At 40.2% G+C, this 25,272-nt stretch overlaps 1 long non-coding RNA gene and 1 other non-coding gene across 2 annotated transcripts; both read left to right on the top strand.

The window, feature by feature from the left end:
* Window positions 1-5,809: 5,809 nt before the first annotated feature.
* On the top strand, window positions 5,810-6,912 carry LOC141683437 (uncharacterized). Its single transcript, XR_012560285.1, has 3 exons — window positions 5,810-5,967; window positions 6,053-6,110; window positions 6,866-6,912. It is a non-coding gene; the product is annotated as an uncharacterized LOC141683437 (long non-coding RNA).
* A 4,833-nt stretch (window positions 6,913-11,745) lies between these two features.
* LOC141687943 (small nucleolar RNA R71) lies at window positions 11,746-11,852 on the top strand. Its single transcript, XR_012561419.1, has one exon. It is a non-coding gene; the product is annotated as a small nucleolar RNA R71 (small nucleolar RNA).
* Window positions 11,853-25,272: the final 13,420 nt, after the last annotated feature.

Raw genomic sequence — 25,272 nt, 5'->3', positions numbered from 1 at the left:
AGTACCCATGTAGCGAGCGTTAGGTTACCGATCCCAGACTATAAAAGCCTTAGGTCACTAGGCATAAAGTCCCCTAAGAACTTAATAACTCGAGTACTAAAGAGCCCCCTCGTGATCAATTATACATAACACTTATTCTTTTTTTTCTTTTTTTTCTCTTTTTCTTTTCTTTTTTTTAACATTTTCTGAATGAGTGTATTTCGCTCCATCTCATCCAACCCTAAACTACTTATATAAATATGAGCCGACTACTAGCTATTTGACACATAGTCACACAACTAGCAATGAAATCAAATTTCCTCCAATTTTTAAATATCCATGTCTTTTATTATTAAGAGAATATCCTAAATTCTAAATATAAACAAGCAATTAAACCTCGACAAAATAACAAACCATGACTAAGATCTAGCACTCTAGCAACCTATAAGACTTAGTGAAATACAAGTGTCTCTAGCATGCAAATCAACTTAATACGACTTAACATCTCTAAACACGACATCACTACACTAACATCAATATCACAAGTCAATCAAAAAATTATCTAAGGGATCATGTTATAATGCAAATGCATGAAAACTATATGAACAAAATAACATAAAACTACCAAAAATAAATAAAAATAAAAATAAAAAAAACCATATGGCAAAATATGCAAACTATATGAACTAAACTATCATGAACATACAAACTATATGAGACTCACACAAAAACATATTCCTTAAACTACTACCCCCAAACTTAAAATACTCACTGTCCTCAGTGAAGGTAATAGTAAGGAATCAGGCATACCTAATCAGAATCAGAATCTTCACCCTCATCGGGTGGATTGTCGGGTGTGTGCGGAGGTGGATACACGGAATCCTCACCAAAAACTGGCCACTGGATATCAACTCATGTGGCTCTAAATATTGTCCCAAGTGCCTGGGTGAGATCACGTGCAAACCTTCTATGGATGTCATGCATCGCATCCATCCTCCGTTCCAGACACTTGTACTGCGTCATGCTCATGCCAGCTCCCATATCAGCTCCTTCCTCCTCCTCATGCACCTGCTGCGATGGCCCTGCCTCATCTCCTAGCTGATATCTCCATGCAGTCCTGCTCGCCTGAGTGGCTCTAGCAGCTGGCCTCCCACCAGGTAGGTGGTCAAAAGTATAACCAAGCCCCTTCATATCGAGCTTGCCTCCATCCCATTCTTGCATCGTAACCAAAGTAGTATTGTCAATAGGAGCACTCGGGATCTGCAACTGCTCATGTGCGGGCCAATCAACACCAACTGCCATGCACAGCTTCGTCACCACGGACGTATACGGAATAGACCCCGTAGTACTCCCACTCAAGAACTTCAGAATCCCCTGATAAATCACCATCCCCAAATCTATATACTCGCCCTGAAGAATGCCCCATAACAACCGTGCACACTCCACAGTAATCTCATGCACATGCGAAGATGGCATGATGTTATCACATATAAAAGTGTTCCATGCACGGGAAAACCTGTTCATTCTGGAAGCCGATAACGTAGAATACTCGGTCGTGCCCCTCTTGATCTTTCAGTGAGTATCGGGCTGGCACGGAGTAGCAACAATAAGATCCAGATCAAAGTCCTCTGGAGTCTTATCGTTCCAGGTGTCCTGCCCCACCTTCCTCGCGGGCTGCTCAATCACAGTCTTGATAGCCTCTGCACTATACTCCGCCGTCCTCCCTCGAACCACAGTAAATCCATTCTTCTCTTCCTCGGCATTCGCATAGAACTCGTGAACAAGACTCATGGGCACAGCAGTGGGTGCCTCGTAAATAGGAACCCAACCCATCTCAAAAATCATCTCCAAAAGTTGACCATCCTTCCCTAATGGCAGACAACCTCGTTCCTTGATTATTGGCTTCAAAAGAAGCCTAGTATACTCCGCTTCAGCCTAGGGAGTAGAGAACCTTGGCCTTACACCACCACACTTGATGAATCGGTGGTGCTGCTATCAACTTATGTTCTTTGTCTCTTGGGTGCCATTGGAAGTGAGTAGAGAGAATAAGAGTTGTGTTTGAGAGAGAATTTGTGAATTGGTGGAGAAGTTGTGTATGAGGTGTATGTATATATAGGTGGTGAAAAGAGAATTATATATAGAATAGAGTGGGATTTAATTATGGGAATAATGGGAGTAATGGGTTTGATTTGGAGAGGGAATTATGGGATGCGGGGGAGTAAAATTCAGCTGGGAATTGATTTTGGAACAAAATTCCCGTATTTTCCTTTTTAACTGCCTTTTTTTAGTCGGGACCCGGCGCGGGCGCGCGCTGAGACAGCGTAGGCGTGCACTACTTCTGCCAAATCGGTGCGGCCGCGCGTTGTAACAGCGCGGGTGCGCTATGTTTCTGTGAAATCAGCGCGGCCGCGCACTAGGACAGCGCGGCCGCGCCAAGCTTCTGAAGTGAGCCCTGGATTTTTTTCTTTTTCTGATATTTTTGTGTTTTTCTCCTTTCGTCTTGCTTCCTCTACTTACTAATGTACAACAAACTTGGGTTTCCTCCCAAGAAGCGCTTCTTTTACGTTGCTAGCTCGACGTAGATTCTCGAGATCAAATGGATAATAGAACAACACTAACCACCTCGCGGTTTGCCGTGTCACCATAGTAATGCTTCAACCTCTAACCATTTACCTTGAATGCCTGGCCCAGATCATTCTCAAAATATCCACCGCTTCATGTGGAAATACAGTTTTGACAATAGATGGCCCTGACCATCTTGACTTCAACTTTCTAGAAAAAAGACGGAGTCGGAAGTTGAACAAAAGAACTCGTTGCCCCGACACAAATGATTTGAGCACTAGACCCCTATCATGCCACCTCTTGAATTTCTTCTTGTACTTTTTGTTGTTCTCATAAGCTTGAAGTCAAAACTCGTCGAGTTCATTCAATTGAAACATCCTCTTCTTTCCAGCCACATCCAAGTCCAGATTTAACTTGTTTAAAGCCCAATATGCCTTATTCTCGATCTCCACAGGCAAATGACACCCCTTACCATAAACCAACTGAAACGGAGACATTCTTAATGGAGTCTTATATGTTGTTCTATACGCCCAAACAGCTTCATCTAGCTTCAAAGACCAATCTTTCCTCGACGGACACACCACTTTCTCTAAAATGTGCTTGATCTCTCTGTTAGATACCTCAGCTTGACCATTTGTTTCAGGATGATAAGCCGTACATTATATCTTTTCATCATAGCAGTGAACTTGCAATTGTAAAAATGCTACCCTCATCACTGATTATGACTCTTGGAGTTCCAAACCTTGTGAATATCTGCTTGTAAAGAAAATTAAGCACCATTTTCGCATCGTCTGTTGGCAACGCCTTAACTTTAACCCATTTCGACACGTAATCAACTGCCAACAAGATATACTGATTGTTACAAGATGAGACAAATAGCCCTATGAAGTCAATTCCCCAAATATCAAAGACCTCAACCTCGAGAAGCAAATTAAGAGGCATCTCATCCCTCTTAGACATATTACCCACACGTTGACAACGATTACATTTCAAAATGAATTGGTGAGCATCTTTAAACAATGTTGGCCAAAAGAAACCTGCTTGGAGAACACGAACTGCTGTCTTTTCTCCGCCATAATGTCCTCCATAAGCCATTGAGTGGCAATCTCGCAAGATCCCCCCGTTTCGCTGTATAGAATACATCTCTTGATGATTTGGTCAGCTCCTTATCGAAAAAGAAATGGCTCATCCCACATATACCACTTTACTTCATGTAGAAATTTCTTCCTTTGAGCATAAGATAAGTCAGGAGGCATGATATTACTTACAAGGTAGTTCACAATGTCTGTGAACCACAGTTCTTCTTCTTGCACTCTAAACAACTGCTCGTCGGGAAAAGATTCATTTATCAATGTCTTATCCAATGATGTAGCATTAGGATTCTCTAAACACGAGAGATGATCAGCGACTTGATTTTCAGTTCCCTTTTTGTCCTTGATCTCTAGTTCAAATTCTTGAAGCAAAAGAACCCATCTAATCAATCTAGGCTTCGAGTCCTTCTTTGAGACTAGATATCGAATTGTAGCGTGATCAGTGAAAACTGTCACCTTAGTCCCAAGTCGATAAGATCAAAATTTCTCAAAACCATAGACAATAGCCAAAAGTTCTTTCTCCGTAGTAGTATAATTCAGTTGAGCACCATTTAGGGTCTTACTAGTGTAGTAGACCACATTAAATATGTTGTTCTTCCTCTGCCCAAGAACTGCTCCAACTGCATAGTCGCTTGCATTGCACATCATCTCAAAAGGTTCATTCCAATCAGGCGCATTTATCACCGGTGCCGTGATTAAAATCTTCTTCAATGTATCAAAAGCTGTAAGGCACTCGTCATCAAACTTGAAAGGAACATCTTTCTCTAGCAAACTGCATAATGGCTTTGAAATTTTCGAGAAGTCTTTGATGAAACGCCTGTAGAAACCCGCATGACCAAGAAAACTGCGAATTCCCTTAACAGAAATGGGTGGAGGAAGATTCTCAATGACCCCCAACTTGGCCTTGTCCACCTCTAGACCTTTACTAGAAACCTTATGCCCGAGAATAATGCCCTGACGCACCATAAAGTGATATTTCTCCCAATTGAGAACCAGATTGGTCTCAATGCACCTCTTGAGAACGTGTCCAAGATTTTGCAAGCATTCATCAAAAGAATCGCCAAAGACTGAGAAGTCATTTATTTGAAAACCTCCACATTCTGGCCAATCATATCAAAAAAGATGGCCATCATGCATCTCTGAAATATGGCTGGTGCACCACACAGACCAAAATAAACTCGTTTGAAGGCGAAAGTACCAAATGGACAAGTGAAGGTAGTTTTTACTTGATCTTCTGGCACGACACAAATCTGATTGTAACCTGAATAACCATCCATAAGACAATAACACTCATGACCGACCAACCTGTCAAGTATCTGATCAATGAAGGGCAAGGGGAAGTGATCCTTTCTAGTGGCTTTGTTCAGCTTCCTGTAGTCCATGTAAACTCTCCACCCCGTGACTGTTCTAGTGGGAATAAGCTTATTCTTCTCATTTGCTACCACAGTAATACCACCTTTCTTTGGCACACATTGAACCGGGTTACCCATGAACTGTCAGAAATAGGGTAGATAATCCCTGTAATAACCCCAATTTTTGGAATTTTTAAAACACGGATGAATAGTAACTTTTGCTGACAATGCTGATTAAGGAAAATTATCAGACCACGTTATATAGGAGTACTGTTATGGAAATTCTAAGATCGTATTAGTATTCCATAAATTAAATGAGTGTATGTAAAGGTCATTAGAATTCGGATCCGGACACTTTGATTTTTCCCGAAAATCCACCAGATACCGAAAGAATTGAGTATAAGGTAACATGATTAAAAGGATTTAAATTCAAGGGTTATAAGAGAGGATCATAAAAGGAATATAAAATATTGAGAAAGGTTTAGGGGAACCCAAGTAATAAGATCCCGAATATGATCCCTCAAACGATCAACGAGAATGAATAATAAACGAGTCGTAAAGCAATTAAACGACTAAGGATGAAGCTTGGGCAAGTAGCTAGGGGATTAGCAAGGATAATACAAGTATTAAAGCACCTAATTAACAAGGATTAAGCTTAATGAAAAGCTTCCACCATAAGAAGAGGACAAGTGGCAAGAGTGATGCAAGTGGTGACATAGGCTTGCTTACATCACTTTCCACTAACTAACCAAGAGTTAGCCAAACAAATATCCACCTACCATTCCATTTACACCACAAAATAAGTCAACACAAGCAAGTTTTTTTCTCCCCCATTTTCATTGCTCTCGGCCAAAACAGAACCAGCACATTAAAACTGCTGTATCTCCTTCATTTCTCACTCAAATATTGTGTTCTATAGCTCGTTGGAAAGGTATTGAGATGGCCTACAACTCTTGTTCACAAGTCTCATCCAAATAAGCATGGTAAGACCCTCATTTTTACATTTCTTTAAATCGGACTTTTAGAAACTTCAAAGCCTAACTTTGTGTTCTTGATTTCTTTTGAAAGATCAAGCTTGTAGGAGGCTCCATAAGGCTTCCTAGTAACTTTCCACCCTCTAAGAAAGGTATAAATCTTCACACCCTTTAGAAATAAGTTTGAATGTTGAAGTTTGGAGATGGTTTGGATGGATGAGTAGTAATTTGAATGATAAGCATGATTCGAGTTTAATTGTTAAGTAGTTTAGTTGAATTTGGAGATGTTATAATATATGATTGGACTGAGATCCTTGAGCTTATTATGACTGAAATCAGTAGCATTGATGTGTATCTTGAGTTGTTGTTGATTGGTAGTTGGATTGATATGATTTAGAATGGTAAAAAAATTGGAAATCGCATAAACATAGCCGTCGTAATGTCCGATTTACTTTAGACTGCTTTTGTTCATAACATTAGGACCCTCGAACTCCCTGCTAGGTTTTGACCATTGCCATGTTTAGATAGTTCATGTTACGAGCTTCGTTTTGATATGTGGTTCGTTTGATTCCGATGTACGGTTTAGGAGAAACGGTCATTTTAAGTAACGATGTTTCGCGAACGAAACATTACCCCTCGCCTTACTTTGAAACATAGGTTAAAGACCTTAAATGACTAATTGGAGTATGAAACATTTATGTAAAGTGTAATAGGAAGTTGGTAAGACACTCGCGAAGGAATCTCCTTAAAACTCGTAATGGTTAATTTATTAAAAATGGTGGAGCCGAGGGTACTCGAGCGACTTAAGAGAATCAGTAAGCGCAAAGCGAGCGTTAGAGTCTAATTTGGTTAAAGTATAGATTTACAAGTGACTTCGGTTTAATTCCAACTTATATGTTGTTTATAGGTTACCAGACTCGTCCCGAGCCATTTGTAACCCCCAGTCGCTCAGGCAAGTTTTCTATCCGTTATAACTGTTGTTGTGATGTATTGGTGTATATGCATGATCTTGCGTTAAATGCATATTTGTTATAGCAAATTCTTGCGATATATTGTAGCATGTTATATGGTATATATGCATGCCTGTTTCGTATTCTGGCTATATATATATGTTGATTCAGTTGATAATACCTATGCTAGAGGATAGCGGTAATTTGCATATACCCTTAGTATAGGGACCCAAAGGTGAAAATATTTTCTAAAACTGGGAGTCGAGGATCCCGAGTAGATTTTGTATATATGGATATATATATATATATATATACTTATATATATATATGGTCATAGTTTTCAAAACTATTAATCGAATAAGGTTTATTCGATAACTTTAACCTTATTTTATTATTGAATATTATTTCGAATATTATTCGAAGGCTTATGACTCCTTTATATTAAATGAATATTATTTTGAATATTCATTCGAGGGCTTATGACTCTTTTATATTATTTATTGAATATTATTCGAATATTCATTCGAGGGCTTATGACTCCTTTATTTTATTTAATGAATATTATTACGAATATTCATTCGAGGGCTTATGACTTCTTTATTTTATTAAATGAATATTATTTTGAATATTCATTCGAGGACTTATGACTCCTTTTATTTTATTATTTGAATATTATTTGAATATTCATTCGAGGGCTTATGACTCTTTTATATTATTTAATGAATATTAATTTGAATATTCATTTGAGGACTTATGACTCCTTTTATTTTATTATTTGAATATTATTTGAATATTCATTCGAGGGCTTATGACTCTTTTATATTATTTAACGAATATTAATTTGAATATTCATTCGAGGGCTTACGACTCAGTTTATATTATTTAATGAATATTATTTGAATATTCATTTGAGGATCTATGACTCCGATTATTTGCTGAGTTATATTCTTTATTTTATTAAAGAATAAGGTGTCAATAATCAAACTTATTTTCGATTATTCAAATAAAGATAGTACTTTCATATAAGTATATCTTTGGTTATTTAATACTCGTTTCAAGTATAAGTTTTAATACTTCTACTTCAATTATTTTTATAAAGATTATTCTTTATGGGAATATTATTTAAATAATAATATTCAGACATTTTCTAAATATTCTGGGGACTGATTTACTTCATTAAATCAGCTTTACTCCAAACACTCTTTAAAATATTTTCGAGTCTTCAAAATGATTTTTAAAAGTTAGAACGGATCCCAAAACTCATTTTTATATTTAAGATCTTCCATTTTAAGGGGACTTGAATACTCGCTCAAAAATCTAAGGGATCCGGCTCTGTGGTGTATTTTATATTCGCAACAAGGTTGCAGTTTTGGTTAATGAATTGATTACTTACCCAAGGTTCGGGAAGTAAGTCCATCTATTGAGTCGGCATAAGCAACATGGGCTCAGTGGGCGTCCATGATAGTGTAAGTGGCTCAGTGGGAGTCCATCAAATGCATAAATGGCTGAGTGGCAGTCCAGCATAAGGTCCTATTGCGACCAGGGTGATGACCAGTGGGGAATTCGTCCATCTACTAGTAGAAAAGGTTACTTATGGGTATCTTTGCCTGATCAGCAAGATATCTGGTTTATGCCAAAATTCTTTTCCTTTCCAAATTTATTGGATATTGCAAGTCTGTTCATACTTTACATGACAGAGGTTTTCAGGAAATGTATGGGAGATATATATGAATATATATATATATATATCAGAACTTAATGAAGTATATCATAACTTCATTTCCTTTAATAATATTTCAAAGATTGAATCTATTCAAATCTGGTCTTGTAGTCTCATCTATGTGATGAACTGTTGAAAGCTCATTATATTTTGAACAGTGGTAGTTCAAGTAGCTTTATAAATGATATAAGTGTAGTGAAGTATTTGGTAACTCCATCTTTTAAACTTATATCTAGTTAATAATTGTCTTATGAATGACAAAGATTTTCAGAAAAAATGTTGAGACAAGGTTAGATATATGAGATCACCTTGCAACGATATTTTTATACAGTTATACACTGGGACTTTGTGTATATTATGCATGGAAGAGGACTTCCAATATTTTGAAAAGTATATATGTATATATATATATACTGAATATTTTGCGACTTCATCGCATTAAGATATCAACTTGGTTCATTTCTTTTGACCAAGACTTTCATGAGTATTATGAGTAGGCTCATATATTGTTAATCATTATACATATTATTTTGGTGGGCTTGCTGCTCACCCTTGCTTTCTTCTTTTATCACACAACATCAGATAGATAAGATGAACAGGACCAAGCTCCCGATTCGCAAGCGATTAGGAGACGTTCCGCAGTTTTCTAGAAGCGTTGATGCCGCCATGGCTGAGGTAGGAGCTACCAATAGGCTAGGCTTTCAACTTTTGATGTACCAGATTTATGTATATTTATAAATTGTAATAATGGCAAAGAAAATGTAAATTTATTCAGAAAACCTTTTAAGGTGTATGGACAGATAATTGTGGAATAAAATGACTTGTGGTTATTTTTGGATGTTCATCTCTGAGACTATAACGTATGGTGTGTGTGTTTATTATGGGGTCACAGTACAGAGTAGTTGAGTAATTATTAAGATTGGGTGTTATTAAGGGAAATGGAACTCGTGACAACCCGGATCCCCGACCCCGGATTTGGGGGTGTTACAATCCCTGCATCTAGCCACTTAATAATTTCCTTCTTCACTACCTCCTTCATGATTGGAGTCTTCTTTATTGCTCGACCGTAGGCTTGCTACCTTCCTATAGCAGAATTTTATGCATGCAGTAAGAAGGGCTGATTCCCTTGATATCTGCTATGGTCCATCCAATTATCGATTTAAACTCTCTCAGAATCCTTAAAAGCTTTTCCTCATCACTACGCGAAAGGTCAGATACAATAATAACAGGCAGAGTAGATGCATCACCTAAAAACGCATACCTCAAATGCTCAGGTAAAGGCTTTAGCTCAAGAGTGGGAGTTTCCTCAATAGATGGCTTGAGGCGTTAGGAGCTTTGTTCAATTCCTCCATTCCAAGAGATTCAAAAGGCATATCTATCTTCCTCTTCCAAGGAGAAGCATTCAAATACTGCACTTGTTCTTCACCTTCGTCATCTTCACTATCCAAATTCCCCAACAAGGCTTTTTCTAAGGCATCAGACCTTAGCAATTGATCAAGTTCCGATGTGACCACCGAATCGACCAACTCCACTTTTAAGCACTTCTCATTATCAGTAGGAAATTTCATAGCGTTGAACACATTAAAAGTCACATCCTCATCCAGAACTCACATTGTGAGCTCACCCTTCTGCACATCTATCAAAGTTCGGCCAATCGCCAAAAAAGGTCTCCCCAAGATTATGGGAATCTTCTTATCCTCCTCCAAATCAAGAATGATGAAATCAGCAGGGAAGATGAGTTTATCAACCTTGACCAAGATAACCTCCACAATACCTCGCGGATATGTAATAGAACGGTCAGCCAACTACAAGGTCATATAAGTTGGTTTGGGATCAGGTAAGTCCAACTGCTTGAAAATTGACAAAGGCATCAGATTGATGCTAGCTTCCAAGTCACATAAGCATCTGTCAAAAGATACTTTTCCAATAGTACACGGAATAGTGAAGCTTCCTGGATCTTTAAGCTTTGGAGGTAAATTCTGTTGCAACACAGCATTGCATTCCTCCGTGAGTGTGACTGTCTCTAAATCATCTAGCTTTACCTTCCAAGAGAGAATAACTTTCATAAATTTTGCATAACTAGGCATCTGCTCAAGAGCCTCAGTGAAAGGTATGTTGATATGAAGTTTCTTAAACACCTCCAGAAACTTCTCAAATTGCTTGTCTAGCTTTTTTTTCTGTAGCCGCTTAGGAAAAGGCGGTGGAGGATAGATCTGTTTCTCCCCTGTATTACCCTCAACAGGAGTGTGCTCAACAGTAGTCTTCCTTGGTTCCACTTCTACTTCCTCCTGCTCTACTTTTTTCTCAGCCTTAGCTTCTTCAGTCAACACTTGAGTTTGTTCGAAATTCGTAACCTTTCCAGACCTTAAAGTGATTGCCTTTACCTGCTCCTTAGCTTCCCTCTTTCCTAGAAATTCAGTGTCACTAGGTAGTGTACCAGGCTGACGATTTAGAAAGGCATTGGGAATTTGCCCAATTTGATTTTCCAAGGTCTTGGTAGAAATGGCTTGACTCTTGCACATAAGCTTCAACCCCTCCAATTCAGATTTTTCACTGGCTTGTTACAGCTGGAGTCGTTGTCTTGGTGCATACTGTGGTTGCTGAAAACTAGGGGGATTGTACTGCTTAGCTGGATAATGCTGATAAGGCTGTTGAACCATATTCTGAGTGTTGTGCCGACTGAAATTAGGATGATTGCGGTTGTTGGGATGATAGGTGGCTGTCAATGGTTGCTGCGATCGTTGGAAGTTGCTCACAAACTGAGCTGATTCACTAGAAATTGCACACTGATCAGTCTCGTGGGCACCAGCATAAAGCTTACAGACACTAGCGATTTGATTAACTCTATAATTAGCCAAAGTTTCCACCTTCATCGTCAAAGCCTAGTATTGGGCAGCAATAGCAGTTGCTGCATCCAACTCCAGAATTCCGGTGACTTTTCCCTGAGTTAGCCTCTTATAAGGATTCTGGTACTCATTAGTAGCCATCAGTTCAATAAGTTCATAAGCTTCATCGTAGCTTTTAGCCCCCAAGGCTCTTCCTGATGCTGCATCAAGCATGGGTCTAGAACTAGCACCTAATCTATTGTAGAAATAGTTAATAATCATCCAATCAGGTATGTCATGGTGTGGGCACTTCCTTAGCATCTCCTTATATCGATCCCAAGCCTCACACAGAGATTCTCCAGTTTGCTGAGCAAACCGAGTAAGAGCATTCCTGATTGCAGCAATCTTCGCCATAGGGAAGAATTTAGTGAGAACCTTTTGTGCAAGATCCTCTCAAGGGGTGACCCTGCTGGTAGAGAGTGTAACCAACACTTAGCTTTGTCCCTTAGAAAGAACGGTAAAAGGCGTAGCTTAATATCATCTTCAGTCACATCATTGAACTTCAAAGTGTCGCAGATCTCGATGAAATCCCTGATGTGCATGTTGGGGTCTTTAGTAGGAGAACCCCCAAACTGAACTGAGTTTTGTATTATCTGGATCGTGCTCGACTTGATCTCAAAAGTGTTAGCCCTAATGTCTGGTCTGATGATGCTTGACTGAATGTCATTAATCTTAGGCTGAGAATAGTCCATCAAAGCCTTCGTGTAACGCCCCCAAATCCGGGGTCGGGAATCTGGGTCGTCACGCCATCCTTCACTCATGTGTAACCTGGTATTGATTCAATAATCCAACAGACCCCAATCTCATACCCACACACACAAGTTATAGCCTTAGAAATGACGTACAAAATGTAATCTTCTTTTATAACACTCAAATGACTTTACAGGATATCAAATAATTATTTATAACCTCTACATGAAGTTACAATAATTACGACTGATATCTTATATCTATCTGATACTCTAGCACACCTGACACAAAGCTGCCAGGGATTCTCCCCATCACTGCAAGCGACTAAGTCCCACACCGGCATACTGGTTATCTGTTGTGTTGCATCATTTAAAAGAAAGCAAGAGTGAGCTATAATGCCCAGAATAATAATGTAAAATATGAAAATGACTGTATGATAAACTCACGTAAAACATCATATTTGATAGTTACATTTTATTCGAAAATAGTTTCCCTTGGTGATACACACCTTTTACGAAAATAATCCTTTAGTGGATTTTATTAACCTGCGAATACCTTAATAGTAAACCCAACACCTAGGCTTGGGTTACGGTATTGCATCACAATTCCAATTGGAAGAATAGGACATTCGTTGGAGCCACCGCATACGATGATCAGTCGTACTACGATAAAAGTAACCTTTTTTACTAGTAGAAGAACGACACCTTCGTATCCTGGTTATCACCCTTGCCGCATACGGGCTATGTGTCACATTTTGGGTATACACACACTTCGCAGGTCCTTAGGTAGATATTGTACCATTTCCTACGGTACCAGTAGTCTATCCAATACACGAAGTACTTGGATGCTACCCCTCCCATGTCCTTTAAGAAATCCTATCATATCTCGAGAACTCGAACCACATCGAAGTTTCCCCCAAGCGTTTTGCTTGTTGATAGGCATAACTTTATTTTATATATATATATGTACTTCCGAAGATTTTGGAGGAAGTACTAGGGATGTGAGTTGACCGTTGTCAACAGATAATCAAATAAGGGGAAAAAGTTTCTCCTTGAAACTATATTCAAAATATTAAATAAGTCGGGATAATATTCTCCGACGATCTAAAATTATTCGAATGATCTTCAAAATCAGAAAGTAGTTTAAATCCGGTTCTATGATTTTTAAATCAATAATAAACCCTTTAATAATTAATAAATAAATAAATGATAATCGATAAATAATTAGACCTCAAATGAGTTTACTCTCTAAAAAAATATTTAAAATAATCTTCCTCAACTAGTTTATGTCTACGTAGTTAATAATTTTTAATGATTAATCAGGTTTGAAATAAATAATTATTGTGGTATACTATTCCCATGATGAAAGAATAGGTACATAATATTTATTATTCGAATAATAAAATATAGCTGAGGGAATATGATCGTTAGGAAATCGTTTTAATAAAAGTTCGAGGTATTTTTAATGTCTCGTAAGTGGACGTTGAGTCCCTTTAACATGTACTACTATGGACTTATAACCCTCCTATAATATCACCAGAATAATTCCCGGGTTTTAATCTTAAATCCCGACCGACTCTCGGTCAAATAATATGTCACGCTTATAGCGGAATAAAAATTTCACGATATATACTTATCGTACAACATCGCTACATTATGCGAAAATTCAACAACTACGTATCATGGCAAGCATAGTATTTATACAATGATAGTAAAACAATCCTTTCAGAACACAACAGTAAAATTGAGTTGGGTTTGTAAACTTGCTTGGGTATCTCGAGGTGGAGGATGCTCTAGGTTCGGCTCAGAAATCTATAATCATAAACACGATTCATTTTGTTAGGTCTCGTTCTAATTTACGGCTACCCGCACTCATGCGCTAATCATTATGCATCCTCTCAACTTATATTACCCTTATTATTCCTTTAAGTTCTTATTCATATTATGGTCGCTTCATTTTTCTAAGTATCTTAGGTTCATTTTCATTTTCGCCGTCGGCTCTGCTTATGGATTCTACGGTTTCTAATCGCGCGTTCTCGGCTCCGATATTTTTATAAAACTGAAAAATCATTTTTTTCACTTGAAATTTTTATGGAAGTTAGGAAACTCAATATGTTACTCTCTATAAACATTTCATGATTTATGAACACTTTTTATTCGATCCTTTATATTTTCAAAGTTCGTAATTCGTAGCAGTTTTTGTCGCGTAAATCACTTTTAGTAAAACGACCATAACCTTTGATCCGTAAATCGGAATCAAGCGATTCAAGCGCCTAAACGATCCTTATAACATTTTCTACCAGAAACTATGGTTTACAACTTCGGGACTTTCTGCAGAAACTTAACTATTTGTTGGTTTTAACGGAGTTACGTTTACGATCGGGGTTTCGTTTATGCCCTAACTTTTAACACAACCACCAACAATCATCATTTCATCATCAACACACAAACTCCTCTCAAGAATATCACGTTCTTGAGGCAACAAAAATCAACCTCAAACCTACTTAAGTTAAACACCAAGATTTCAACAATACCACTTCTTAAACTAGGTTTACTACCACATACTAAATGGATCTTAAAAATGAATCTTAAATAAGGTTGGGCCAAATATTTTTTTTACCTTTCTTGAAAGCTTGAGATGTGTTCTTAAGGATGGTGGAGGCTTGGAAGTGCTTGGTATGATTTTTGGAACCTAAAACCACCATTGAAATCAAGAAACCAAAGAGGAGTTACTATTCACACTATTCACTAGTGACTTTCTTGATTTTATTTCACCCATCAAACCTTGATAAAAAGAGATGAAAGAATTTTATTACCTTAGTTTGATTGTTAGGGAACTTGAGAATTAAAGGGATCATTTTACCATGGCTAGATTTTGAGATTTGAATTTGGATTTCTCCCTTTTCTTCTTGAAGGCCGAATGGAAGAACGAAAGGGGTGGGGGTATTTATGCTTGCTTCTCTTGGTTGCTTCTAGGAAATAGGGTGGTGATATCTTCCACTTGATTTTTATTCTCCTAGGTTGAATCCTAGGTTTATTCCTTGTTGCAAATCTTGGGGACAAAATCCAAGTAGCTTGCTAGGTTACAAGCTAACTACATGTGTTAGCTTCCTTAGCACACTATTTTGGCTAGCTTGCTTGATCATCCTATGGTTAGATTACTATTTGATAAAGTAACCATGGTTACTTTCTTACCATGGTTAGTTAGTGCGTTATATTTATTTAATCGTCTACGCGTTCGCTCGGTCGCTTAAACGTTTTCGAAATACTTTCTCGTAAATGGTTCGTGACGTAATTCCTTTCGTATTTATTCCTTATGTTTTGAATTATCATACTTAAATATAAATCCGTAGGGTTTTAAATTCGTAATTATATTATGATTTCCATAATCCTCGATGATTCGTAAATATGGTCATTTTTCAAAGTTCGTTTTCTTCGAAAACTAATAGCGTTTACATACACTCATTTGGTACGTATAATCATGTTATCAATTCCGAATCTCATTTTCTCATGCACAACATAGTGTGGGCGAAAATTTTTTTCCCCGTCCATCAGGGTTACTATTCATTAAATATTTTACAAGGTCTCAAAAATTCAATTTATTATTTACTATTCATAAAGGTCTTTTACTGATGTCAAAAATTTGGGTTCTTACAGTCTTCCCCCCTTAAAAGGATTCCATCCCGGAATCAGTTCAGAAACTGGTAGGGATATGCTTCTCTCATAACAACCTCGAGTCCTCACGTTGACCTTGCAGTATTTGATCTTTTCATAAAATTTCCACTCATCCATCCAATATATTTCTGGGTACTTGTCCTTGTAGTCTTATGACCTCTACACGTTACTCGACATACGCTAAGTCTGGCTAAGAGTTTATTAGCTCATTTTCCATCATATGTTTGATTTTGACGGTTGAATTTCCTAACCTCGATTCGTGGTATTCGTTATAAACTTGGTGACCGTTCGACGATGGTGCTAATTTATAAGTCAACTTTCTTAGTCCTTAATTGTTCAACTGGTCTAATAAATCTTGGGTTCAACATTTCTTTCCCTTTCGAATCTCATCACTCCTTCCTCGGGAGGTACTTTAAACAATGCTTGGTCTGCTACTTTGTACTTTCTGTCTTTATAGTTCTGGTCCGCATATCTCTATTGTTCATCCTGGGCTGCCACTAGTGGGGTTCTGATAAGTTCTAGGAATTCCTTTGGTCTTTTGACTTAACTACAGTGCAATATCCTCCGCTTACCAATTTCTTCCCAACCTAAGAGAGAACAATTCTTTCTTCCGTACAAGCTTTGTAGCCGTTCCAATGCACGCATGATAACTCGTTATTGTCGATAATTCGATTAACGTCAATTGGCCACTTCATTTCCCTTAAAAATTGATAACATGGACGATTAGCGCATCTTCTAGTGTTTGGAATCATCCTTCAACTTATTCGTTTCCCCCTACATCGTTCCTACTAGTGCTAGAGTTTCATTCCTTAATGTTTTCCTATTTTGGTGCATCCTCTCTGTCGATTAAGTCATGTAAGAAGTTCTTGTTGCATTTCTACAAGCTCGTCTCCTGTTACACACATAGCGCCAGATTTAACATTTCTTCCCGTAGTAACGTAAAGCATGTCATCGTCCTATTACCATCTTGAAGGAAGCACCATTTCATACGCAATTGATTGACACATTTTAGGATCGTGCAACGTTCAGCTTCCGTCATCGGTCGGACTTCTTTAATCATTCCCCGTATAATATATGTAGTACTATGACACCTTCTGGGTCGTACTTGTTATTCTCGCTAGCGCCTTAGACGTATTCACGTGTATTGGTACCTGCTACTAGTGGCCTTTATAGGGCGTGTACGATCTTCTTTGCCTTTTATCAGTTCTGACAATGGCATCCTTCATTCATTCACGTTGCCCTTCGTAAGGGATATCGGCGACTATTTTTCGTATGCTAGCGTGGTAAGTACATCTACACGAATTATCTGTCAACAATAGGCGATTCCCCAAACCTTTCCAAATAAAAGGTAAGCCGCTAGACGTATCTTCAATGATCAGGATAGTCCTCTCGTTATACTTGTCGATTTGAGAACTTTAAGTCGTGCCTCTGTCCGTCCTTTTTCGTAAAATATCTTGGGAAATAGTCCCGTGGTGAAATTAAATCTTGGGTCCTTGTGCGGTGCAGTCGTCACGGGGTCTCTCTGTCCCAATTATCTCTTCTGCTTTCATAAAATTTTTGTAGAGTGGACATCTATCCTTTGCATAATAAATAAGCGGTCTTACTTAATCTATCACTCAAAATCCTCAAATAGCATGAAGACAAACTTGGTTCTTGATTATCCTCCTTATACTTAACTCTTAATCATATTTGGGTCATCTACAAGTCCAAATGGCCAAAATTTTAACGCTCGCTCTTCCGTTTTCATTTTCAACTATGTCAGATACTTACTTACTTACTCAATGGCATCCCTTTTCATATTCTGTCATGACTAATATCCGTTTACGTTTTTAGGCACCTTTAAGTCTTCTTGTTAAGTAATAAAGCATTCTTTTCATGCGATCCTTCTCATCAGTTATTCTGAGTTTTATCATCTTCTGCATATCTTTTCCTACTTAAAGTGTCGGACACCACATTGGCCTTTCCTTGATGATAATAGATTCCTCAATCATGGCCTTTGATCATTTTGACTATATCCTCTATCTCGTGTTCAGTGTAAATTTTTTTTTCCAAAATTTTCTCATATGTAAACTCCTTGTCCCTTTCAGTCCAAACCTTATCGCAATTATTCTAGATTATTATTAGAAAGCCTTATGTCGTGGTCCTTAAGCTGCGTAGACATATCATTAGACTTCACACAACATCCTACTTTTATCGTCGCGTAATTCTAGTACGGGATTGCTACTAACCTTACCTTCAATTCTTGAAAATCTTATTCCTTAAATTCATACATGCTTGGCTTTTCCCCGAATTTATTAGCACCTCTCCCGATAATGTTTCGTAGAAGTGTACCTTACTAATCACGTCGTATCCCTATTTTCGTTCTTCTATAACCATCTTAAAGATACTTATGATAATAACTAAACATGGTATTCTTCTCTTTAAAACAACTTACTCATCACGATGCTCCGATTGCACCATCATAGCACTTAGCTTTCAGTCTCATATTACAACAACCGGTTCTTTACTATTCCTCTCTTTGTTGGGAAGGCAATTAGCCTTGGAAAAATGATTTTCACGATATCGATGAAATTTAGACAATCTTAAAAAGATTTCAAAATCTAACATCTGAACAAATAATGAGCTCTGAATAAAAGTCACAACACTCAGAAAATTTATAACTTGGAAGGAAGAATATAACAAGGATTATCCTTCCATGTCCTTAGAATTTTATATTGTGATATTATAGAGAATATCCATTGAAAGCAATGGTTGCTGAATAATAACATCATACAAATGATACTTGTAAGATTTTCCCATTGAAAGAGTACTTTTCTTTTCGAATAACTAAGGAAATTTGAAAAAACATTCTCAACCAAAGGTTAATCATTGAGGTTTCAAAATGATGTTATTTTGAGGAAAGGAATTTTATTCAATGATTAACAAATAAGGAAGTATATTGTTCTTCAATCACTTTATGATTTTAATCGGTTATTCTTTATATAAACAAAAGAATAGAATATTTCAAAATATTTCATAAAACTGAATATGAATTCTTATTTGAGTGGGCGACCTAGTTAGGTCTCAATTAAATCATTCTTTGAAAATTTCATCAATAATTAGATCTTGCATATGTAATGCACTTATGGAATAATAATAAAAATTTGATTGGAAGTGGAACTTAGCAAAATAATAACTAGTCCATATCAAGCAATATTATCAACCGACTAAAAAAATGGCCAGCACAATTGGTTTGGTCCATAGCAACTAGCTAGGACAATTAGCTAGGCTTTCATCTTATTAATTAAAATTTTGACTAGTTAGGACAATTAGCTAGTCATTCATGAGAACATATGCAACTAGGCATATTTCAGTTTGTTTGAAAAAAAAAATCTCAACATCGTAACCACTGAAGAAATTATGGCTACCTGGATGACGATTTTGAAATAAAGAGTTTTTAAATTTGGGCCGAGAAAGACAAATATAACTCTGAATCGAGTGGTCTTGGCATCGGAACAATCGATAGCCTCCTATCAAATATTTCTTGCCAAATAAAAGTGTACACTCAGAGGTGTGCTCGTTCACATACTTTGTCAGATTCTCAAATATAATTGAATTTGGAATACCAATACCAAATTGATACCCTTACTATAATTTCAAAGTTCAATATATAATGTCATCCCGATTAGAGGAAAAGGATTCCCGAGGAATATATGGATATTAGATCATCCATGTTTTTAACAATTTGTTAGATATTTACAATCTCGACTGAGAAGAGTAAGTATGAAAGAAGAATCAAATGAAGATACTCATTATGAATATTCATCGATGAATTGAGGGAAAATTTATATATAAAAATCTCTTGGGTAATTGAAATGAAGTGTTATGCCCACTTTCGGTCATGGGCCCTAAACAGGTCCCTTTAGGTGCATTGAATGGCTGGACTATCATGTGTGGGCTAGAATCATGGACCAATGTGAGCTGGGCTCGTGACATACGAGCTGAGCTCATAACATGCGAGCTGGGCTCATGACATGCGAGCTGGGCTCGTGACATGCGAGCTGGGTCACGCCCGTAAGGTAGGCTCATACTTGCCGATTGGGCTCTCATATGCGAAGTGGGCTCAAGCGACTTCATGTGAAGAGGGCTCAAGTGATAGTACTCGAGCTGGGCTCGGTTGCCCACACGCGGGCTGGGCCCATGAGCTCACATCTAATGGAGTTAACGATAATATTGTATTTATTAATTAAAAATGAAGGCGGTGCGGGCTGAGGCCGCCAGGCCGGCCCGCATTAGAGGACTTTGTGCTTGATATGGAAAGTAACTCATAGATGATTGAGTTGCTCGTAGATTTCGGGGCCGACGCGGGTTGTTCCTACAATCACGGGAAGGATTGTGGAGATGCCGTGAGATTGTAGGAAGCGTGTGGAGCCGGTTGAGATTTACGTGACTAAATTGGCTGAAGGCCTGACTCTATCGTGGGTTTGGGCTGCACGGGCTGAAGAGTCCTAACCCTAGCCTATGTGACTTGTTCCCCAAGAACTACGTGAGGCTTGATCCCTATAAATAGGGGACGTAGGCACTTGTATGAGACATGAGTCGACACTTGATAAAGAATAATAAACCCTATTCTCTCTTGAGGAGTCAACATACAAGCTCAGCCACCATCATACATAACCTTCCTCCGCCCTCAAACACCGCCCTTGATCCTTGTTTCGCCCATTAACCTCCACAACACTGTTATACGAAATTCTCCCTATAACAATTGGCGCTAGAAGGAGGGCTTCATTCATCTTAGGGAGAAAGATGACCAAAGAAATTAAGCAAGCAGCGACACCAGGGAGCAGAGGCAAGAAGAAGGACCCTACTGAGGTTGAACACACGCCCCCAGAAAATCAGGCGCCACCTACACCAATTGCAACCGCGGACGGGTAGGCTGTGATGACGTATCTCGAAGGGCTGGCCGATCAGATGAATCAGATCAACGCCCGAATGTCAAAGGTAGAAAGAAGCTCGGTCCGGAATGCCAAGCGTAAGGCGCGCCGCCTCAAGCTCTCACAGCGTAGCTGGAAGGGCAAAGGCCCTCACAAGAAGCTGATCCACGATTTTGATGACGTGGCAACCGAGACCAAGCAGAAGAAAGAAATATTGCGTGAAAAGGAAGATATACCCCGAGGCCATGATGAGCAGGGCAGCCAGATCTTTACGAGATCGGGGCAGAAGCCAGCTTCATCTGAGGCAAGGTCAACTAGCGTGCTAGACCGAGTGGGTAAAAAACTAAGCGAGCATGACCTCAGGCTCAAATTGGAGAATTGTAAGAAGGAGAGAGAAGAGAAAGAGCCCGTGGATCAGAGAGGCTCGAAAAGGGAACGGGCAGCGACCCCTCCGGAAAGACGTCAACACACCTCGCCCAGGAGGGAGGAGCGACGTAGACGCAGAGACAATCATGAAGAGGAGTCGCAGGCGCGAGCTGGAGGAGGGGGATGCCGCGAACGACCTCAGGGCTCACACCATTCGAGTAATGCGGGTGGTGACAGAGAAGGAGAAGTTGTTAGGGTAAGGGACCTGAGAAGGATCTTAGATGAGATGGAGTGAGAGAAGAGAGGGCCCCCTGCCTCGGCTGCCCCCTCTCCGTTTACGGCTGCTATCCGATCATCCCCCCTACCTCGGGTGTTTAGGCACAACCCCGACCTTCTATTCAACGGCGAAGCCGACCCGGCGGAGTACCTTATACAATTTAACGCTGAGATGGAAGTTTATCAGGTGCCGGAGATGACCCGCTGCAGACTCTTCGCGGCATCACTCAGAGGTAGTGCCCAACAATGGTTCTCCAAGTTGGGACCGGCTAGCATAAGAACGTGGAGGCAATTGGAGGACTTGTTCGTTAGACAATTTCAGTCGACCCTCCATTATTCGCCTCATGTGGCCACGTTAGCCAACATCAAGCAAAGGGAGAGGGAGCCCTTGGCAGAAAACTTTCGTCGGTTCAACGCCGAGGTCCCCAAGGTGAGAGGAGCCAGTGAGGAGACCATCAAAAATTTCTTGATAGCAGGGCTGAAAGAAGGATCGAAATTTTGGAAGAGCCTCCAAGCGAGTGAGCCGAGGACCTTGGCCGAGTTCTATGAGCAAGATGAACCCTTCAAGAGGGTAGAGAAATCGATGAGAGAGCTGAAAATCAGCGAAAGCTATCGAGACAAGAGGGAGCGATCCTCAAGCCCTGACGAGAGGAGAAAGACATATCGGCGTAGTTCGAACCCGAAAAAAGTCTGCCCGTGGCAAAGAGACCACCAAAGATTCGGGAAGGCCTTATACAAGCAAATGGCAGACACACACCCCTCTGGTAGCCTCTATCGACCACATATATGCTACATATGTAGGGAAGGGGGTATTCAGGAAGGCAACCCCTCTCACAGACTACAATAAAAGAGACACTTCAAAGTATTGTGCATACCATGAGGCCACCGGACACGATACAGCTGATTGTAGACAACTAAAGGATGAGATCGAGACTTTGATTAGACAAGGGAAGCTTACGGAGTGGGTTGTCAAGGAGGTTCGAAAGCACAGGACTGATTATCATACCGTCCCTCCTCCACCACCAGAAGACAAAGAAAGGGTCCCTCGGGCTGGTAGCATTCATATTATTCTAGGCGGGTCTCACATTGGTGGAGATAGCCGGAAGGCAATGGACAGATATGTCCGGGAAGCAAAGGACAAGCCCCTCACCAACGTCAACCATCTAAGCCAAAGGCCCCCAGAGCGTTTTGAAAGGGAGGCCGATGATATCGTGTTTAAAGAGAACGATACAAAATGGGTGCATTACCCTCATACCGACGCCCTAGTCATAAAAATGAAGATTGGGACGGTGAATGTTCACCGAGCAATGGTGGACACCGGGAGCTCGGCTGATGTTCTGACTTATGATGCCTACAAAAAACTGGGATTGTTGGATAGAGAGTTAACCAAAACAGGTGGGCACTTGTACGGGTTCACGGGAAACTCGATCGGAGTGAAAGGGACAATTCGACTCCCGGTGACCATAGGAGAAGAGCCTCACGTGGCCACGCAGATTGCCATGTTTACAGTTGTAGACCAACCTTGTGCCTACAATGTTATAGTGGGCAGACCCCTTATGAGGGCGATGAGGATGGTGACTTCAATCCATCATATGACGATAAAATTCCCAACCTCCACGGGGTAGGCATCTTGAAGAGCTGTCAATACGAATCAAGGGTCTGCTACAATCAGACACTCAAGGCGGCCGAGTCAAGAAATGTCTCAAGGGAGACAGCTGAAGCAGGTGAATGCGACATCCCCATGGAAAAGGCAGAGGGCAGGAAAATGATACGTCCCGAGGGCCACGAGACTTTTAATTTGATTTCAATTGAGGAATTGCCCGAAAACTACTTCGAGCACATGGGAATTCAGGTGGAACTACGCCCAGGGGACTTGCTAATGGAAGCCTCTCAGCCCATCATGTTGATACAAGAGGGGATTGTGGAGGAAGCAAGTGATGAAGAAGAGAGCCCAGAACAAATCGCTGCAAGACTAAGGAGAGGTAAGTGGGAACGCAAAGAAACAACAATCAGTATGGACCTGCCCAACGGAATCACTCGCACTGTAACTGCAGCCTCTGAACGCTTGATAAAGCCGGCCCGAGCTCACCAGCCCGAGCTCAAGGATACAGAAGGTTTGATAATCACGGAAATGGGAAAATCTAGTGAGGCTCGAGCAAATTTAGACCTGAGAATGCCCCCAATGGTCGAAAGGGCTGGGGCTGCAGAGGACACAATCCCGATCTTGGTAGACCCAAATGATCCCTCCAAGGTACTCAGAATAGGCTCTAACCTAAGTCCTGACTTGAGAGAGGATCTAGCCCACTTCCTAAGAGAGAATTTGGATGTCTTTGCATGGTCACACTCTGATATGATAGGGATTGACCTAAATGTCATGTGCCACCGGCTCAACTTGGACCCGAAAAAGAAGGGGGTTAGGCAGAAGAGACGGCCGATTAGTGGAGAAAGGGCAGAGGCCCTTAGAGAAGAAGTGGATAGATTAATGGAGGCAGGACTTGTGAGAGAAGCCTTCTACCCCCATGTGGCTGGCCAACCCCGTGCTTGTCAAGAAGCCCAATAGCAAGTGGAGGACATGTGTAGACTTCACCGACCTGAACAAAGCTTGCCCGAAGGATAGCTTTCCTCTACCCCGAATCGACCAGCTAGTTGATTCCACGTCTGGGCACGCATTGCTTAGGTTTATGGATGCTTATTCAGGATATAACCAAATCCCCATGTATGGGGCCAGATCAGGAGCACACCTCCTTTATTACTGATCGGGGCCTTTACTGTTACATCGGGATGCCTTTTGGGCTCCTTAATTCGGGGGCAACCTATCAGAGGCTGGTGAATAAGATGTTCAAATATCAATTGGGGAAGACTATGGAGGCCTATGTAGATGACATGCTGGTGAAGTCGAAAGAAGCGAGGGATCATGTCCGCCACCTGGCAGAAATGTTCCAGATCCTAAGGGAGTACAGAATGAAGCTCAACCCCTAGAAATGTGTGTTTGGGGTCGAATCGGGGAAGTTTTTGGGATTTATTGTCAACCATAGAGGCATTGAGGCCAACCCAGCCAAGATACAAGCCCTACTCGAGATGAGGTCCCCTCGACGGGTGAAGGATGTTCAAAGCTTAACGGGACGAGTGGCTGCCTTGAATCACTTCGTCTCAAAATCCTCCGATAAATGCCAAGAGTTCTTCAAAGCAATTAAAGGAGCGGGGAGGGATTTTAAGTGGACCGAAAAATGTGAGGAAGCCTTTCAAAACATAAAGAAGTATCTCAGCAGCCCTCCAATGTTGTCCAACCCAAAGGCAGGAGAAACTTTGATCCTATACTTGGCTGTCTCCGACTTTGCAATAAGTGCGGTATTAGTCCGAGAGGAGGATGGTGTCCAGCTCCCGGTATATTATGTGAGTAAAAGGCTAGCCGATGCCGAGACTCAATACACAAGCCTCGAAAAGCTAGCATATGCATTGATCTTGGCCTCCCGAAAACTCAGGCCTTATTTTCAGGCACACAGGATAGAAGTGCGAACCTCCTACCCCCTCAGACAAGTGATGCATAAACCAGAGTCTTCTGGTCGAATGTTGAAGTGGACGGTTGAGCTCGGCCAATTCAAGGTGGATTATAAGCCAAGGACGGCGATCAAAGGCCAAGCCCTGGCCGATTTTTTGCTAGAATTTCCTCCACATCAAGAGGTGGAGCCGGGAGACCTTGTTGTTATACCTAGCACAGAAGAAGTTGGACTGGAGAGAAAAAATAGTTCCCCATGGTGGAGCCTATTTGTGGATGGAGCTTCTAACGGTGATGGAGCAGGAGCTGGAATTGAGCTAATCAGCCCAGAGGCGCACAAGATC

Source organism: Apium graveolens, chromosome 9 (genome assembly GCF_009905375.1).
Source record: "Apium graveolens cultivar Ventura chromosome 9, ASM990537v1, whole genome shotgun sequence".
Taxonomy (NCBI): domain Eukaryota; kingdom Viridiplantae; phylum Streptophyta; class Magnoliopsida; order Apiales; family Apiaceae; genus Apium; species Apium graveolens.
Note: the sequence above shows the minus strand (reverse complement) of the source record. Positions and strands in the feature narration are given on the sequence as shown.